Raw genomic sequence first — 16,982 nt, forward strand, 5'->3', positions numbered from 1 at the left:
TTAATATGTATTATATTTATTTTAATGCATTTTAATTAATTATAAAATTGTTTTTTTTTATTATTTACTTAATTATTTATTACATTTATTTTGGGGGAAAAAGTTATTTTTTTATGCATGCACGCATTTTATTTATTTTTTATTTATGTTTTATTTTAATTATTTTTTTATTAATTTTAATTATTTAGTTCATGAAATTGAATGAAATAATGCACATTATGAATTTATTTATTTATTTCAGTGAATTACGTGAATTTGCATGTGACATAGTAAGTAAGGTTACAACTGTAATATAGATGCATGTGCACTAAGCACGGAAAGTACACTGCTTCTGTTGTTTTTTTTAGTATGCATTCATGCATGCTTTCTAGTTTAATGCTATCCACAACCCCTGTGGCTTTGCATGAACCTTTCCTGTTGTTGTATCAAGATACAGTTTCAAACTGCCTCTCTTCAAACTTAAAAGCAGGCCAACACATTCTGTACTTTCATAGTACAGTACAATAACTGGGACTCAGACCAGCAAACTAAATACTCTAGGTTTCCCCCAGGAGATGGTTTTGTCAGAACGGTTGCATGTAAATGTACAGTTTCTGATGTATTTCTCTCTGCTCCTTTGTGCCGTTTCTTCTAGGTGGAAGCTTTAGAGCAACCATTAAGCTCAACATTATGATGAATGCTTCCACGTGTTGGAGGCTTTTCATCATCTAACACTTTAGGACGTTGCTCCACGTTTCCCGCCCTATGTGCCTCTCTGAGACTTTTTGCACATTATGAAATATTAGTGGGATGTCTGCAGAAGAGCCCAGCGGCGCACAGAGAGATGGGGGCTGGTTTGAACAACATCTGAGTTTGCATTAATGTGTGTATACTGTGTGTGTATATAATGCAATGGACTCAGATTAAGGCTTTTATTTGTACAGAAACATTTGTCATTTGAGCTTTTTCCTTGAGTCTGAATTATGATTTATATTTAAACCACTGACAAACATGCAATGATTTGTGCTTTAATTCAACATCCAATGCCATTTGCAAGCCATTTTTCTGTCATAATGTGAGTGAAACGTGATATTCAATGGGAAAAACTGTAAAGCGGGGTTTCATTTTATTGATCTGAAATTGATTGCATGATAAAAAGTGTATAATAAATAAATACATTTTAGAGTCGCTTATTGCATGTAAATGAAATATTGCATGTGTAACCCGGGTAATCCAGGCTACTGTCAAAGAAATTAAAATACTTCAAAACATAGAAAGAGCTGAAGGAAACTGAGAGATGAGAAAAAGGGAGAAAGTTCCAGAAGGATGAAAGATTGATCAAATTACTTCTCACTTCAGTGACAAACTTCTGTAAGAGCCAATGGTAGCAGCGCATTTATAAGCCCCGCCCACCTGCAGCGCCGGCGCTGCTGCACCTTTCAGAACAGACAGAGAGACGAGATTGCACGAGACCGCAGCACGGAGCGTTTGTCTAGAAGCTCATAGCGTTGAACATTAATCTAAGGAGAGATGTGATAGAGAACACTTGGAAACGAAACTTAAGGAATCGTGACATCATCTTGAAGTGTTGTCGTCGGACGAAAAGAGAGAAGGGAGACGTGGAAATTGGAAGAAGTGTAGTTGGAGCGGATCTCAGTGCTGAAGCCCTGTGATTAATCATCTTTGACAAAATATTGTTCTATTTTGCTCTGGTGAGTGAATTTTCATATACTGACCTAAAATAGTTTCAAAATGAGATGTTACAAAGCAATTTTGAGTAGGCCGTGCGCATACCGCGTGCGTCAAACTAGTTAGCACGTGTGCTAAAGCTATCACATGTAATATTCATAAATCGGTTATGAGACAAGACAAAGAGTAATTTATGAAACTCAACGTGTTTAATAACAGTTGAAATGTTGTATTTGAGATGTGTGTGTGTGTGTGTGTATGAACTTGTGATGAAAACGTTTGAATCAGAAGTTAATTGTGTTTGCCTTGTGTTTTGCAAGGCTGGGTTTTTTTCTTTCCCTATGTTTCTTCTGAGATCTTCTGAGAGAATTACCTGTTTTGTGCCGAACGTAATCCTCTGGTGAGAATCATCTGTGTTGATCGCGATTACATGTGCACAAATGGCGAGCTGCCCACGGACCTTTGAACTGTGATCTGAATTCATCGACTGGTAGGAGAATTCCATTGTTTCCTGTTCTTTTGGACACAAAAGATCCCGATACTTTGAACAGAATTGATTTTTTTGCATCTGAAACGGAGAGACTTTGTTTTTGAGTTGGAACTGGTAGAACGAGTGTTCTTGAAGCTGAATCATTTGATTCACGAACTTTGATCAACTGAGTCGTTTAATCCACAAAGCATTGTTCAATTGAATCGTTTGATTTGTTCTTGTGTTTTTACATTTCATGGTTGAATTTACTGTTGAGTTTTGAAGAAAAAAGTGTCATTTACATCTATTTTCTGGAATTTAGTCAGAGTGAATATCCTATTACAAACTCTTTTTGAATTATTGGGTTTTTGAATGTAAAGCTCATTGAAGAGTATTTTATTGTGAATTTATTTGAAAGGAACACACACTATTGTTTTGTTTTTTGAGAGTTTATTTTATTTTGGTCAACATTGATTTGAATCTGTTGAACTGTTAACATTTTTGATACTGTTTGAGACAACAGAATATTTCTTGACCGCTGTCAATTGGTTGTCCTTCAATGTGACTACTTGAAACAAACTATAAAGAAAAAGAAAAGAAAACCCATCAATATAAATTATTTTGAAAATCAAATCTAATTGTCTTGTCTATTCACTCACCAGTAGCATCTCACCCTCTCTCCAGTAGACGTTCCTGGCTTCTGATCTTTGGCCCATATTGAACCCTAAGCTAGTGTGACACGCTAAAAACATCGTCTGCTACACATTCTTGGCGAGCCAGCCAGGAGAGAGGTCGCAGCAGCTACTGAGGTGAATAATTATTGAGATAAACTTATACATTGAATTGAGCAGAAATGGATGTTGTGGAACGAGAAAACGTCAACGTGCAAAATGCAGTCATTGTTAGCGGCATCACGCTGACTGAGTTGGATCAAGTTCTAGAAACATACCTTCTGAGGTTTGGCTCTGTCCGACGAAAATTAATGATTGAAGATCCAGACTCTGACTTTCATCATAATGCAGTAGTAGAGTTCACGCACGATTCAGCTATGTGCAACCTTGAACCCCAGCTGCCTCTAACTTTAGTGAGCCCCACTGACCCAGACACTGTGTTCCGTGTGCGCACCCTGGCTAGTGTTCGCACCCTCACCACTAGTAGTGCCGATGAATTACAAGCAGCAGCTAGTGCTGATAGAGAACCCCCACGAGATGATGTGTCACTTGGGGCAGCGCCTGGTCTAGAACATCGGCCCTTGGAGATAAATCTCTTGACACGTGCAGCCAGCACTCCCCAACGGCTGGAAAGATGTAATTCACCCACTGTCCTGAGAATAGAGCCCGAAAACCCAGTCAAAGCAACTTTAGGTGCAATGTCACCTCGCTGTTCAAATGATGCTGATATCAGCTCTGCTGAGACGATATCTGTTAAACTTCCCATGTCTGCTGTGCAACCCCCAGGTATCCAAAGAGTAGTGATGGAACACATTGTAAGGTCAAGCGATTCATTTTCCCCTCACAATGCTTCATTCCGTCTTAAAGCCTTCTCTGGGAGGAGCCCCCGTCCAAGTAATGAGCCTGATTTCGACACCTGGCGTGCTAGTGTTGACTACCTCTTGAATGATCCATCTCTTCCTGAGTCGCATAAAGTGCGGAAAATTTTTGACAGCCTGTTACCGCCTGCTTCAGACATCATTAAACATGTGAACCCGAACGCTCCACCGTCAGAGTGCCTTAGTCTGCTAGAGTCTGTCTACGGTTCAGTGGAGGACGGAGACGAACTATTAGCTAAGTTCATAAGCACCCTGCAGAATCCTGGCGAAAGATCATCTGCCTACCTCCACAGATTGCACGTAATTCTCTGCGCTACCATCAGGCGGGGAGGAATTGCCGAGAGTGAACGAGACCGTTGTCTGCTAAAGCAGTTTTGCCGTGGCTGCTGGGACAGTGCTCTGATAGTCGATTTACAACTTGAAAAGAGGAAAGCAGACCCACCTCCTTTTGCCGAATTAGCAATTCTCATCCGCACTACTGAAGAGAAGCAAACATCAAAGGAGGAGAGAATGAGAAAGCATCTGGGTATGAGCAAGCATCCATCAGTTCCCCTTAAACTGAAGACGGTGACATACCAGCAGTCTGTTTATCCTTGCAGCACATTTGAAGAGGATGTTACGGAGACTTCAACTCCTAGCAATGCAAAGCAGAAAGCCTCTAAGCAGAAAAGTAAGAATCAATGCCCTGAAATGTCCGAGGTAGGTGCCTTGAAGAAGGAGATTGCGGCTCTCCGAAGCCAAATCACAGCCATCAGAACAACGGCTGATCAGAAAGTGAAGGAGCGAGCTGAAACAAATGAACTTGAAGAGCTGAGAAAACAGATAGCAGAGCTAAAAGTTCAAGTTGCCACTCCTAGTACACAAAGAAACCATCCTGAAAGATCCCCTCATCTGAGGAGCAGTCCGAGCAGATCCACGTTTAACGAAGTCAGCAGAAAGGAGAATGAGCGGCCACAGTGCGCTGAAATGAGATCTAACCGCCCGCGGCCGTGGTATTGCTTTCGCTGTGGAGATGATGGTCACCTAGCCATCAACTGTGAAAATGGACCAAATCCATCTAGAGTTGAGGAGAAGAGGCGAAAGTTGAGAGAGAGACAAGCTGAGTGGGATCTTCAAAATGGAACAACAGCGGTGCCTTTAAATTAAAAGCAGTCTCTGTCGTAGGGCGGACGGGGACTGAGCAGAAGAAACAAAGCCCTAAGCATCAACTAGTGTTTACCAAGCATGCAGACATCAAGAACTCCTTGAAGTTACCAGCTGGACTGGTCGGAATGAAATGCACTGCGCGAGTCAAAGTCGAAGGGGAGGAAGTAAACTGCCTGTTAGACACAGGATCCCAGGTCACGACAATCCCTCTGTCCTTCTATAATAGACACTTGTCGCAACACTCAATGCAACCACTGAATCATCTGTTGGAAGTTGAAGGGGCAAATGGCCAGGCTGTTCCCTACCTGGGGTATGTGGAGTTAACTCTGAAGTTTCCTCAGGAATTCCTGGGAACAGAAGCTGAGGTTCCGACGTTGGCCCTAGTGGTCCCAGACCTGACACACGTGCCCCAAATCCTCATTGGCACCAACACCTTGGATGTCTTGTATGCTGATCATGCACAAGCAGCCAAGCCTAGAATTAAACCCTATTTCCACGGTTATCGAGCTGTGATAAGAGTTCTAGAAGCAAGACTGCAACAAGCAAGTACGAGTGTTTTGGGTCAAGTAAAAGTGAAAGGAGGCGTGCCTGACGTGATAACAGCTGGAAGTACAGTAGTCCTCAATGGATGTGCCAACATTGTTGGACCGCTGTCAGAGACCTTGGTGATGGTAGGGCCTTCAGCATCATCTTCTTTGCCTGGTGGACTGCTAGTGGCTAGTTGTTTGCATTCTCTACCTCCGAAGCGCAATGTCCAGATACCGATAGTGCTGAGAAATGAGACGCAAGTTGATCTAACAATCCCTCCGAGAGCAGTGTTAGCTGAACTGCATGCTGTCCAAAGTGTAATTGAAGGAAGAAACCCTGTCAGTGCTCCCGTGTACAAAGGAGTTAGTCCTGTACAAGTTAAGATCATTCCTGACTTCGGTGACTCCCCGTTATCAAGTGAATGGAAGGAAAGGATAACTGATCTAGTGAACCACATGCCAGACGTATTTGCACTGCATGACTTGGATTACGGCCACACAGATAAAGTAAAACATCACATCAATCTTCGTGACAATACGCCGTTCAAGCAGCGTGCTAGACCTATCCATCCCCAAGACGTTGATGCAGTGAGAAGGCATCTCAAAGAACTCCTTGATGCAGGTATCATTAGAGAATCGGAATCCCCCTTTGCCTCTCCAATAGTAGTGGTAAAGAAGAAGAACAATGATGTACGTCTCTGCATTGACTTCAGAAAGTTGAATTCACAGACCATAAAAGACGCATATGCCCTGCCGAATTTGGAAGAAGCTTTCTCAGTTCTATCTGGCTCTAAATGGTTTTCAGTCCTCGACTTAAAATCAGGCTTCTATCAGATCGAGATGGAAGAGGCTGATAAACAGAAAACAGCATTCGTTTGTCCTTTAGGGTTCTATGAATTCAACAGAATGCCACAAGGGGTCACTAATGCGCCGAGTACATTTCAGAGATTAATGGAGCGGTGCATGGGTGATCTTAACAGAAAAGAAGCCTTAGTATTCATTGATGATCTTATAATCTTCTCCAAGACCTTAGAAGAACATGAAGCTCGACTCCTGCAAGTTCTAAAACGTTTAAGAGAATACGGATTGAAGCTTTCTCCTAAGAAATGCAAGTTCTTCCAGACATCGGTCCGATACCTAGGCCATATAGTGTCTCAGAATGGCGTTGAGACGGATCCGACCAAGATCGAAGCCCTCAAGACCTGGCCAAGGCCGAGAAACCTCAAAGAGCTCAAATCTTTCATTGGATTCGCAGGATACTACAGGAGGTTCGTCCAAGACTTCTCAAAGATCACAAGACCTCTTAATGATCTTACTATTGGATATCCCCCTCTGCAGAAAAACCAGAGACGAAGCCTAAAGAAAAACATAGAATACCGGGATCCTAAAGAGCAGTTTGGGGACCGATGGACTCAGGAATGCCAGCAAGCGTTCGACAGCATAATTAAAAAGCTTACTTCAGCCCCAGTACTTGGGTTTGCGGATCCCAGCCTTCCCTACGTGTTGACCACAGACGCAAGCACCACTGGACTTGGGGCCGCCCTTTATCAAGAGCAGGAGGGCCGAATGAGAGTAATTGCCTTCGCGAGCAGGGGTCTGACCAAAAGTGAGACGAAGTACCCCGCGCACAAGTTGGAGTTCCTCGCGCTCAAGTGGGCGGTCACGGCCAAATTCAGTGACTATTTGTATGGAGGAGAGTTCACCGTAATAACGGACAGCAACCCACTCACCTATATCTTAACATCTGCAAAGCTTGATGCGACTAGCTATAGGTGGCTGTCCAGCCTGTCAACATTCAACTTCAAGATCCAATATCGTGCAGGCAAGCGAAATCTAGATGCAGACGCACTCTCAAGACGTCCTCATGACAGGCCGGTAGATGACTTCATCTCTCAGAAGGAGTGTGAAAGAATTAAGCAATTCACTCTTCATCATTTAGCAGAGACTGAACAACAGACAATCCTGCCACCAGCAGTGAAAGCCCTCTGTGAACGACACCAAGTATACCAGAGATGTGACAATTCCGACCTATCATGCTTAAAGCCCACTCTGTTCGAGTCACTGTGCCTCAGTGCTAGTGCAGTACCCCAGGAGTTCCAACAGGAGGATGCCCATGGTCTTCCAACTCTTCCCCAAATGTCTGAAGAAGAGTTGAGAGAATGTCAAAGAGCTGATCCAGAGCTCAGAGAAGTCATTAAGTACCTTGAGTCTGGGAGAAAACCTGAAGGGAAGGTGGAGCCTGCAGAAATAGCTCTATGGCTTAGAGAATGGAACAGATTTGAGTTCAAGAATGGAGTGTTATTTAGAAGGAAGCAAGATCGAGGAAGTGTGTTGTATCAGTTGGCGTTACCGGTTGAGCTCAGAGGAAAAGCGTTAACAAATCTGCACAACGACATGGGCCATCTTGGAATTGAAAGGACCCTGGACCTAGCTAGAGCCCGATTTTACTGGCCAAGGATGGCGATGGCCGTGGAGGAGAAGATAAGGACCTGCGAGCGCTGTGTGAAGCGAAAGACTCCCCCTGAGCGAGCTGCACCACTGGTGAACATATCGACTAGCAGACCCCTCGAGTTACTCTGCATGGACTACCTGTCGCTGGAGCCCGATCGAAGCAATATTAAGGATATTCTAGTAATCACAGATCATTTCACCAGGTATGCTGTAGCAATACCCACCAGAAATCAGAAGGCTCAAACCGTAGCCAAGTGCCTGTGGGATAACTTCCTCGTTCATTACGGGTTTCCCGAGAAACTCCTTAGTGATCAGGGGCCCGACTTCGAGTCTAAGTTGATCAAGGAACTATGTGGCATAGCAGGAATCCGCAAAGTGAGGACGACACCTTATCACCCCCGGGGCAACCCTGTGGAGCGCTTTAACAGGACACTGCTCCAAATGTTAGGGACCCTGGATGATAAAGAAAAGACCTGCTGGAAGGATTTCGTGAAACCATTAGTCCACGCGTACAATTGCACACGCAATGACTCAACAGGATTTTCGCCTTATGAGTTAATGTTCGGAAGGCAGCCCCGGCTACCAATTGATCTGGCCTTCGGTTTACCTGCTGAGAAGTCATCCCCATCTCACTCAAGTTATGTGAGGAATTTGAAGGATCGTCTGGAGGAGAGCTACAGAGTAGCAAGTGAGAACGCTTCAAAAGTAGCAAGACGGAATAAGAAGAGGTTCGATGAGCGAGTGGTTGCCTCATCCCTTGAAGTTGGAGATCGGGTCCTGGTAAGGAACGTAAAGCTGAGAGGAAAGCATAAATTAGCAGATAAGTGGGAGAAAGAAGCTTACGTTGTGATCAAGAAAGCTGCCGACTTACCAGTCTATACCGTTCAACCAGAGGGCAAGGATGGACCACTTCGCACATTGCACCGAGACTTGTTACTGCCCTGTGGGTTTTTGCAAGAAACCACGCCTGAGGAACCACTAAGACCAAAAACACCTCACAGGCCTAGAACTCGAGCAAACCCTGGTACGCAAGAACCTGAATGTATGACTGAGAATTCTGAATCAGAGAGTGACCCTATGGATTATTACTCACATGGACACTTACCGAGTGTTGAAACTAGAATCCTCTCCAATTCTAAACCTAAGAAGCCTTCAAGTGGTAGAGTGATGGCAGAAGTTTCCCCTGAAATGAGAAATGCAGTTAGTACAAACACTGAGCAACTTACTCCAGTGACATCACAGAGGAACTTACCTGACCAGCCTGACGCTGGGGAAGGAAGTCCGCTGGATGAACCTGAAAGAGAGGATACACAGATGATTGATCCTATAGAGACGGATGTGCTGAGTGACATACCTGTGCTGGATCAGGAGTCAGATGGATCCCCACCTGAGACTTTAAGTGCAGAGGATGAAAGGGGCGATGCTTTGACACGTGGAGGAAAAGTTTATTCACCAAGTCGCCGAGACAGCTTAGTGGAGACTGGTGAGAGTCTAGAAGATGTCCCCAGACGTTCGCAAAGACATCATGAGCCACCAAAGAGGCTGCAGTATCCTAAATTGGGTAATCCCCTTTCTCTGGTTGTGCAATCACTATTGCAAGGGCTTAGCACAGCATTTACCGTTTCATTGGAGGAGTCTGATACTTTTAAGAATACCTCTCTGGAAATGCAAGGTGAACATCCCTCTGCTGTGACTTCACAGCCTGGAAGATGCAGTGGGACCTGCATAGCTTCAAGGCGGGGAGAATGTAACCCGGGTAATCCAGGCTACTGTCAAAGAAATTAAAATACTTCAAAACATAGAAAGAGCTGAAGGAAACTGAGAGATGAGAAAAAGGGAGAAAGTTCCAGAAGGATGAAAGATTGATCAAATTACTTCTCACTTCAGTGACAAACTTCTGTAAGAGCCAATGGTAGCAGCGCATTTATAAGCCCCGCCCACCTGCAGCGCCGGCGCTGCTGCACCTTTCAGAACAGACAGAGAGACGAGATTGCACGAGACCGCAGCACGGAGCGTTTGTCTAGAAGCTCATAGCGTTGAACATTAATCTAAGGAGAGATGTGATAGAGAACACTTGGAAACGAAACTTAAGGAATCGTGACATCATCTTGAAGTGTTGTCGTCGGACGAAAAGAGAGAAGGGAGACGTGGAAATTGGAAGAAGTGTAGTTGGAGCGGATCTCAGTGCTGAAGCCCTGTGATTAATCATCTTTGACAAAATATTGTTCTATTTTGCTCTGGTGAGTGAATTTTCATATACTGACCTAAAATAGTTTCAAAATGAGATGTTACAAAGCAATTTTGAGTAGGCCGTGCGCATACCGCGTGCGTCAAACTAGTTAGCACGTGTGCTAAAGCTATCACATGTAATATTCATAAATCGGTTATGAGACAAGACAAAGAGTAATTTATGAAACTCAACGTGTTTAATAACAGTTGAAATGTTGTATTTGAGATGTGTGTGTGTGTGTGTGTATGAACTTGTGATGAAAACGTTTGAATCAGAAGTTAATTGTGTTTGCCTTGTGTTTTGCAAGGCTGGGTTTTTTTCTTTCCCTATGTTTCTTCTGAGATCTTCTGAGAGAATTACCTGTTTTGTGCCGAACGTAATCCTCTGGTGAGAATCATCTGTGTTGATCGCGATTACATGTGCACAAATGGCGAGCTGCCCACGGACCTTTGAACTGTGATCTGAATTCATCGACTGGTAGGAGAATTCCATTGTTTCCTGTTCTTTTGGACACAAAAGATCCCGATACTTTGAACAGAATTGATTTTTTTGCATCTGAAACGGAGAGACTTTGTTTTTGAGTTGGAACTGGTAGAACGAGTGTTCTTGAAGCTGAATCATTTGATTCACGAACTTTGATCAACTGAGTCGTTTAATCCACAAAGCATTGTTCAATTGAATCGTTTGATTTGTTCTTGTGTTTTTACATTTCATGGTTGAATTTACTGTTGAGTTTTGAAGAAAAAAGTGTCATTTACATCTATTTTCTGGAATTTAGTCAGAGTGAATATCCTATTACAAACTCTTTTTGAATTATTGGGTTTTTGAATGTAAAGCTCATTGAAGAGTATTTTATTGTGAATTTATTTGAAAGGAACACACACTATTGTTTTGTTTTTTGAGAGTTTATTTTATTTTGGTCAACATTGATTTGAATCTGTTGAACTGTTAACATTTTTGATACTGTTTGAGACAACAGAATATTTCTTGACCGCTGTCAATTGGTTGTCCTTCAATGTGACTACTTGAAACAAACTATAAAGAAAAAGAAAAGAAAACCCATCAATATAAATTATTTTGAAAATCAAATCTAATTGTCTTGTCTATTCACTCACCAGTAGCATCTCACCCTCTCTCCAGTAGACGTTCCTGGCTTCTGATCTTTGGCCCATATTGAACCCTAAGCTAGTGTGACACGCTAAAAACATCGTCTGCTACACATGCACTATACATGCATTAGAAAATAAATAGTTAATTTTAATGCGTGCACTGAACACTTTGTCCCTCACATAACCTTCGCACCTCTTTGCCAAGGAATAAATTTATGATGTGCTTTTAGGCGTTCAGTCGGCCCGAATTTAAGCAGGACCGTAGATGAAAATGAACAGGCATATGGCGTGCCAAAACACATTTTCATAAGCTCAACTTCTTCTATTGGTTTGAATTGGGCACAGATGGTCCTAATATCTGAGCTTATGCTGGATTAATCGCTTAACACTAGAACAGGGTCAATGAGTCATATGTTGTTTCATCTTTTATATAGCAGCATTAACAAGCTGTGTTTTCCTCTTAAAGGTGAAATGCGTCTCAAAACTATTTCTGTGAAAAAGTGTGTTGTGCAATGGTGAGCCGGTTAGAAGATTGTTAATCTTAAAAGCAACCATAAAACAGCCTGTTTATATAAACTACTGTTCAAAGCCATGCAGTATGTTTTTTTTAAAGAAATGTATCATGGTTTTTAACAAAATATGAAGCAGCACAAGTGTTTTCAATATTGATAACAGTTAGAAATGTTTCTTGAGGAGCAAATCAGCATATTAGAATGCTTTCTAAAGGATCATCTGAAAATTCAGCATTGCATCAAAGAAATAAATTACATTTTTAAATGATATTCAAATCAAAAATTGGTATTTTAAATGTGTAATATTATTTCACAATGTCTGTGTTTTTACTTTATTTTTCATTAAATAAATGCAGCCAAATGTTCCCAAAGTTTTGAAGGGGGTTATTTTAATAATTTCAGCTATTTGTTTTTGTCTTGTGGACTATATGTTAACTTATTTAATGTAAAATATCTTCCTCAGGACAGTACTAAATAAAAATGACATGATCTCTCTTATTTTGTCAAAAATATTTACATTTTAACAGATTCTGCAAGGGGTTCCAAAACTTTCGCATGCCACCGTACATGCAAAAGATGCTGGAAAATGACAAATCTGACAAATCTGCAGGGCCCAGAGGATTTCTTTCTGAAGAACAGTGCTCAGTTTAACTGTTCAGTATGAACAAGGGACTCATGAACAACTATCACAAAACAAAACCAGGTAACCACACAGTATTAAGAAACAAGGGTTCCCAAACTTTTGAAGAGGGTTATTTTTTTTGTCTTGTGGACTATATGTAAACATCTTTTATCTAAAATATCTTACTCAGGATGGTACTAAATTAAAAATAACATGCATTTATGATGCCTCTTATTTTGTCAAGGATTTTACAAGGGGTTCCCAAACATTTGCATACCACTGTAGACAGATTTTCCATTGTTTTGCTTTAATTTTAAATCTCACTTTTCAGGAGAATAAGGAAGTGGAATCACAAACCCAAAATGAGTTAAATATCCCACAGAGTTTAACTGACCTTGCTCACTTGGGTCCCCACATTCATCGTTCACATGTAGTTATGAACCAATCAGCTTGCAAGCAGGAGCCCCGTTGCTGCTGGAATAATGGCACTTTCACAGATTCTCCAAGCTTTAATTAGTTATTTTAGCTTTATTTTTGCATGCCACTGTGAAGGTTTATTAGCCTTTGTTATGGACACAATGCTGAACCAGGCACAGATTGTGTCAAGAGCAGCTTCCATATTTAGTAAGGTACTGTAAATGTACATTTTCTGTATGAGGGGAGTAATTTGCATTGCATATATATACAGAGTACACATTAAAGTAAGCCTAGCATTGTTTAAGTGCTATATGAGGGCTCAAATGTGTGAGTTTAATATTTGGGGTTAGAGGTTAAAAATCACAATAGTTGCTTTCGCAAGCGCCACTAATAATCTCCAGATAATTGCATTGTTTAACCATGTTGACCTCCTCACCAGAAATCTTCCTCAAGTCCGTCTTGGCTTGTTGGAGATAATTAACTGCAGTCATCCAGCCTGCTGTGGGTTCCTGTAGCGCGGTTGTGATAGAGATGCCATCTGCAAACCTAAATATATAATGATTATTATGGAAACTCTGACTTGTGTTAATATGCAGTATTAATGGAAACCAGCGTCAGTTCTGGGTTCAGTGGAATTTGTGCAATAATGTTGATTATCAGAGATGATCATTTTTAAAATGTGTTGAAAATGTGCTCACCCTCAGGTCATCCAAGATGTAGATGAGTTTGTTTCTTCATCAAATTTGGAGAAATGTAGCATTGCATCACTTGCTCATCAATCTGTCCTCTGCAGTAAATGGGTGCCGTCAGAATCAAAGTCCAAACTGCTGATAAAAACCTCACAATAACCCACAAGCTGTTTGGACTTTGCAGTGCATCATTTCTGGATCTGAAAATTCAGCATTGCATCAAAGAAATAAATTACTTTTTAAATGATATTCAAATAAAAAAATGGTTATTTTCAATTGTAATATTTATGTGTTTTTACTGTATTTCTCATTAAATAAATGCAGCCTTGGCGAGTAGAAGAGTATGAAGCCTGTTTCCACCACTAAATAAAAAAGGGTAATTTTAACTTTTTATCACACAATTCTGACCTTTTTTTCCTGCAATTTCGAGTTTAAATCTCACAATTCTGACAAACAGCTGATAAAAACATTAAAATAATCCACAAGTAATTCATATCAGCTGTTTGGACTTTCATTTTGACGGCACCCATTCACTGCAGAGATTCATTGGTGAGCAAGTGATGTAATGCTATCTCTAAATCTGTTCTGATGAAGAAACCTGGCCCTGTGTCTTTTCATTGTAGATCATGAACAGTTTTTGATCAGTTTCCAGTGGACAGAAGCCAGTAAGTCTAGTAGTCATTGTGTGGCACTAGCCGCAGATGGATACAATACAATTACTGGCTAACACAAATGGATTTGTATACAAATAAATCCAAGTGTATTAACTGACTGAAGACTTAATTGCAGTATGTTTGCTATGCTAAGATGTATTGGAGATTGCTTTAATTCATCTCAGTTGACTTAGTATAGATTTGATCTTACAAATGGCTCTTAGAAGAACAGAGTTTGCTCCATTAAGTTATTGGGACCTTATTTTATTTTTACTTGATTTTTTAGTGATTTCCTAGTGATTGAATAATGAGACTGTCATTTTGAATGTTAAATAGTTTATTTCATTCATATTTACTTAAAAGAGGGAAATAAAATAAATTGCATAAAATTGCTACTATCTATCTATCTATCTATCTATCTATCTATCTATCTATCTATCTATCTGTAGATTAAAATTTCTATTTGTATTTGTAAATATGTATTCAATATTTGTGACTATACTGTATGTATATAGAGATATAGAGGCATGAAGATGTCTCCAGGGCTTGTCTGAAGTGACACTCTTAGCCCACTCCTTTTCCTCTTTGTTTTGGTCTCTTCTTAGCTCCACTCTTGGAGTGGTCTGCACTGGGATTAAAACGGATGTGCTCAGACGTTAAAATGGAGGAATTGGCCCCAGCAATCGATCAAGTCATTGATAAACTGAAGAGCAGGAGTCCGCTGAGGGTTCAGGGGAGTGCTCTCTGTCCAGCACTCAGGATAACGGCGAGGGCGGGGCGTCCCACGGGCAGTTGAAGTGAGGTCAGAGATGCAGCGTAAGTATGGGTTTTTAATAGGGTTTACATGCTACATCACTTGTAAGATGAAAACGCTGGCTATTTAGTGAGATCATATGCTGACTAATGCTTTTGGAAGCAGTTCTCGAGTTCATCAGCTGAAAAGAAAAAATCTCAGAAATGTGTCTAATGTCCAACAAATCCAGTAGCATTAATAGAATACTAGGATTAAAAGTTATCTGCTCTCAAAATGTTATTTGCACACCATTCATGCTACTTTTTTTTTCTGAAATGTTTTATTTGGATGATTTTGCAACATATTTAATGTTACTACTTAGTACTTGTTTTTCATAGCATTCAGAGAAAGTAACATTCTCAGAATGTTTTCAAAATGATAACATAGAACTCATGTAGAACTAAAAAAAAACAAAAAACATTTTGAATGTTCAAACGGAACCTTGAAATAATGTTTTCACAGCTTAATGGGAGCATTAACAATATAGTGTTTGGCCGTAACCATGTTTTCGCCAATTTATTTATTTGAAGCATAAAAACTATTTTCCATAATTGCAAATAATATTTTAAATTATGCACGCATGCATTTCTATTTGAATGCCTAAACATGTAGAAAATGCAAATGAATCGTATTAATTTAGGAATTACTTAAATCATGTAAATGATACCATTTTTTAATTAAAATCAGCTGCATTTGAGGAATACTTTGCTGTTTTCGGTATCTGCGCCTGATTGGCTGATTAACAGGAAGTGCAAATTTTGCCAAGTGCACATTTCAGTTGCATTTTTAATTTATAAGATCCTTTTTAATGGTTAAAGTACATTTTATTAATCAAAAAGCATGTCTAGCTGATTAAAATCCTGAAACATAGAATTTCACACCAGTTTATTAAAAGTTTAACAAAAATGACATGTTTAGAGCCATATGAAATGTTTGGAAATTGTTACCAAATTCTCTGTTTAATCATGTCTAATTATGTGAATGCATAAAAACAGCTTATTTATACATTTATTCTTAAAATAGCCTTATGAAATGGTTTATTTTCACTCAGAAATTCTCTGTTGTGTACAGTATCTTGTTATCAGATGACGGCATAAAATTAAATTTATCTTTAAATTAAATTAAACTTTATTCATGTTTTTATTTATATTTTATTTTTTTTGCAAACAAAGAGGATTTACTATTTAAAAAACATGGAATAAATGTTTTGGGATCATTCCTTAAAAAATAAAGTTGGAGTAATTTTAGTAGTAGTACAGTATGCACATTTAAAGTATTTTTAAACAATAAAAAAATCATATTAATTTTGGAATTACTTTAATCATGTACTTTTATTTTCAAAACAGCTATATTTGAGGTAAAATGCTGTTTAGCAGGAAGTGCAACTAGTGCCAACTAGTATTCAGTATCTAGAATAAAAAAAAAAAAGTGAATTTTGAAAAATTTTAGTAACTTTTATGTCAAATTTTAATGTGTTGTATTTGTGTTGAACATTTTTTTTTTTACTGTTTTAAGTTTTCCGGAACCCTTTTTAATTCTAAAATTACATTTTATTAATCAAAAAGCATGTCAAATTATTTAAAATCATACAACAACTGCAACAACAAAAAGCATGTTTTGTTTTTAGTCAGAAATTCTGTGTGCAGCTCATTTGATATAATTTAAGTTCTATTATATTTATCAACATTTTATCAGCTTTTTTTTAATATATTGGTTAACCTCTAAACATTGCATAGCTACAGTTGCAAACCTGGTTAGTAGTTATGTTTATACTCAGATTGATGATGTAAAGGAAAAGAGCACAAGAAAACTTTAGAAATATGAGAATGTAGCTGAACTCTGGTTTGGATCAAAGTCCTCATGATCTTCCTAATCAGAGGTAGCTTATGTAGACTGAATCTCATCAAACTGGGAGTTCTGTGAGCGATCTCTTTGCAGAAATGTTTGGTGTAGCATTTGTTGGCTTTAACACCTTGAACAGTCCTCAATGTCACAAACCAAACTGCTTGGGACACTCACGGCAATTTCGAAGCGATGTTAAATCCTAACAACGACACCATGCGATTTCTCACACAACATCTGCTGATGGCAGAAATAGATTGTTTGTTTGTTTCTTTTTTTCCGGAGTATTCCTGAGGCTTTCGAGC

The sequence above is a fragment of the Garra rufa genome, chromosome 6 (genome assembly GCF_049309525.1).
Source record: "Garra rufa chromosome 6, GarRuf1.0, whole genome shotgun sequence".
NCBI lineage: Eukaryota > Metazoa > Chordata > Actinopteri > Cypriniformes > Cyprinidae > Garra > Garra rufa.